Source organism: Loxodonta africana, chromosome 15 (genome assembly GCF_030014295.1).
Source record: "Loxodonta africana isolate mLoxAfr1 chromosome 15, mLoxAfr1.hap2, whole genome shotgun sequence".
NCBI classification, from domain to species: domain Eukaryota; kingdom Metazoa; phylum Chordata; class Mammalia; order Proboscidea; family Elephantidae; genus Loxodonta; species Loxodonta africana.
Genome location: NC_087356.1, coordinates 66,462,002 through 66,466,090, shown reverse-complemented (window position 1 = coordinate 66,466,090; position 4,089 = coordinate 66,462,002). Strand labels below are relative to the sequence as shown.

The 4,089-nt window shown below is 38.7% G+C and overlaps 1 pseudogene; it reads right to left on the bottom strand.

The window, feature by feature from the left end:
- Window positions 1-1,104: 1,104 nt before the first annotated feature.
- On the bottom strand, window positions 1,105-2,214 carry LOC100674199 (putative olfactory receptor 8G3; annotated as a pseudogene).
- Window positions 2,215-4,089: the final 1,875 nt, after the last annotated feature.

Genomic DNA, 4,089 nt, shown 5'->3' with positions numbered 1-4,089 from the left:
CTATAGGACAGAGTAGAGCTGCCCCATAGGATTTCCAAAGCTCTAAATCCTTACAGAAGCAGACTGCCAGACCTTTCTTCCAAGGAACAGTTGGCAAGTTCCAACTGCGAACCTTTTGATTAGCAACGAAGCTCCTTAAACACTGCACCACCAGAGGTCCTTAACGATATAGTAGCAAAAATTAATTTCAATATAGGGAAGAGAATAGAAAACCAAGGTTTCAGAGAAGCACAGTATCAGGAAGACTGGTATCCTCTTGGGGTAAGAAATTCCTTCTTTAATTCATATACTCTATACGTATCTCTGATTTTGTTGTGAATGCTATTATGAGTTTTAAGGTACAAGTGCCTGTGCCTTTGTATAATTACTGTTTGTGAGAGAAATGGCCCTGAAAATGACTCTCCTGTTAAAGAGAACAGAGTAGAAAATACTGGACTCCTACTTGAAAGCATTTAGGTAAAAACTTGAAATCTAATTTTTTTGTGACATGAATGTACTTACAGAATATTGCAAAGAGAAAATTCCAAATTATCTCCTAAAGATAAATTGTGCTGTTGATAATATCTCCCTGTGCCCAAGATACATTCTTTATATCATCCAAACCCCCAAAAACCAAACCCACTGCCACTGAGTCAATTTCAACTCATAGCGACCCATCAGGACAGGGTAGAGCAGCCCCATGAGGTTTCCAAGGCTGTAAGCAGACTGGCACATCTTTCTTCATCTTTGAAAGGGAATACTACTAATATGTGCCTTGGGAGAATATTGTAAATATTAAATAAAGTGATGTGCTTATGGTGTTTGGTACAGGGTTTGGCATTTTGTAGAACCTCATTATCATCATCATTCTTTTTTGTTTGTATTTTATTAAAAAGTGAAACTATGGTTCCTGAAATTCTGAACAGACTTTGTTATTCTCTGTATTTCTCTATATATAGTCAATATACTGTAGGCTTGAAGGAATAGGTGGCCTGAAGGGGAATTTTGGACATGTATTATATAAGGAAAAGAAGTGTCAATGAATCCACAAATTTCAAGGGTTAGCTGAACAAATTACATATATCGGCAAACCACAGAGCTGTTTCTGTTAGGACATTATAGCATTTATTCTATTCTTGTGTATGCCCTACTTTCTCGAATTTCCTTCAGGGCAAATTTGACATCTTTATTCCTCAGACTGTAGATCATGGGGTTCAGCATGGGCACAAAAATAGTATAAAACACAGAGGGCACTTTGCCTTGGTCCATGGTGCTGACATTTGATGGCTGCAAGAACATGAATTCTGCAGAACAGTAAAAGATACTAACAGCCAAGATGTGGAAGCTGAAGTGCTAAAAGCTTTGGACCTGCCCTCAATGGAGCAAATATGGAAAATGCTGCTAATAACGAAGATGTAGGAGGCAAGGATGGTTAAAGCAGGAGTCAATACCTAAATGCACTCGAACCCAAAACCAATAATTCATTGATATAGATGCAGGAGCAGGATAACTCCAGGAGTGGAAAGAGATCACAGAAATAATGGTTAACTACATTGGCCTTGCAGAAGATGTTTCAACATAAAGCTTGTATGAATTGTAGACCCAAAATATAAAATCCTGCTGTGAGCCAGATGTGATAACATTATAAAGCAAGGGATTACAGATGGGAACACAGCAGTCATGTGCCATTGCAGCCAGCTTATGACATTCTGGAACAGCAAAAATAAGAAAGAAGTAGAACGGAGTCACGCATTCAGGATAGGAAATGGTGTTCTTCTCTGTCACAAGTTCACCAGGATTTTGGAGGTAATGACAGTGGAATGGCAGAGATCAATGCAGGAGAAAGTGCTGAGGAAATAGTACCTGGGGGTGTGCAGGTGAACACCGAGCCCTGTCAGCATGATCATGCCCAGGTTTCCCACTACTGTGACCACATAGACTCTTAGGAGGAGGAGGAAGAGATGCAGCTGGAGTTCAGGATGTTCTGTTAGCCGAGAGAGGGTGAACTCAGTTACTGAGGAATGATTTCTATGGTCCATTATCCTCTCAGCAGTTTTTGAAACAGAGAAAATAAGTTTACTGTTTGACTGTGTGTGTGTGTGTGTGTGTGCGCGCGCGCGTGTGTGTGTGTGTGTGAGTGTATGCATATGTGTATGTATGTGTGTGGAGGGGAGAAAGTGATTCTGTGGCGGTCCTTATTTTTTCCCCTCATCAGAAGAAATTAATATTCCAGAGATCTCTTGAGCCTCTCCTGAGGCTCTGAAAAATCCAGTGATTTTGTGATGGTTGAACACAAGAGGAATTATCAACTTCAAGGATCTTATAATTAAGATATTTTATAAATTTTTAAAGAAAACACCAATTCCTGGAGTTTTTTGGGTCAGCCAGAGGAAATGCTACCAGTGGTTTTTTCTAAAGACTTTTTTCTTTTAGTCTCATATTCAATATGTATACATTAATGTCATACATATTAAAAGACATAATACTTACATTTTCATTTAACTCTGAATAAGGAAATGTAATGAATGCTTTTTATAGTTAATAAACACAGGGTACATAAATCTATGAAAACTACTTATATGAGTCTAAGTTGTTTTTCTTTCAAGAATTCTAAGTAGCAATAGTTGAAGGAATGGATAGCTACCCAGATCTTTCATCTTGAGACTTTGTGGTTATTTGTCTCAGCTTCCGTCACACAAACTCTAAGTCAGGGACATAACGGTCTGGCTGATCCCACACTTGTATCTCATCAACTTCACCAAGAATGAGGGATTTTCTTCAGCTGTTTTTAATTGAACAATCCCTGAGGAGTAATATAATGACCTAAATTTAGGTCATGTGTTCCAACCCTGTGGCCTGGGGAGCAGTAGACTATAATTGGTCTACTACTTTAATTTCACTTTATGGCTGAAGTGGTAGTGGTCAGAAGACTATGCATATTACTAAAACATATGAAGGGTTTTGGAAGACAAATATAACATGTCCTCTATGCTGGTTCGAGTTTATCATCATATATTACCGGTGTTTACTACAGAAGTTAAGGATTGTGGAGATGTGGATTAGTAGAGGACATAAACATACGATTACAGGTAATAGTCTAAGTACAATGCTGGTCACCAGTGTGATACAGAATTTTACAAAGACATGTATCTTTAGCCTACATTTGCAAAGAAAACAAACAGATTATACAAAACGGAAATTCATAGTCCTATTTAACGCTCAAGTAAAAACTGGATTAATGTGTTCTACTTAGTTTTTTTTTTTACCTGGTTTTTTTTTATACAATAAGTGGGATATAAACTGTACAATTTCAGGAAACATATATAGAAATCTTGTATTTTGAAGAATAGCTGAAAGAACAGGGAATACAAAACTAGCAAAAAATTAAAAAAACACATATAGCAAGTTAAGTAGCTATCATCAAATGTTTAAAATGTTGCTGTGTTTAAGAGGTGTTAGAATATTTTTAAAGAAGCACGGGTGGCACAGTGGTTAAGAGCTCAGCTACTAATTGAAAGGTTGGTGGTTTGAACCCACCAGCTGCTCCACAGGAGAAAGATATGGCTGTCAGCTCAGTATATATTACAGCCTTGGAAACCCCATGGGGCAGTATTACTGTGTCCATAGGGTAGCTAGGAGTTGGAATTGACTAGACAACAACGGGATTTTTGGTTTTCTTGACTACTTTTATACGTCTTCAAGAGATTAAAGTAAAACTAAGTATAGAAACCATGAAGAGATATATTTTGTTTCACAACATCTAAGAATATCCTAAGAGGCGGAGCCAAGACGGCACAATAGACAGATGCTTCTGGTGAGAACTCTTTACAACAAAGACCCAAAAAAATCAAGTGAAACAAGGATATTTGTGACAAGCTGGGAGAGCCCTGAGATTCAAAGGCAAGCTTAGAAAATGAACTGAGGGGCAGGGGGAGGAAGAGACCATTCAGAAGTGGAGAGGAGTTACTGGACCCGAATTGCGGGGAGCCCTCAGGCACCATTCCCGGAGTGGCAGCAGTGGTGTGCTGGTACTAGCATTCAGCCACAGTTTCCTCAAGAGGAGCAGCCAGCCACACAGCCTATTCACACCTTCGGAACCCGAGAATAACG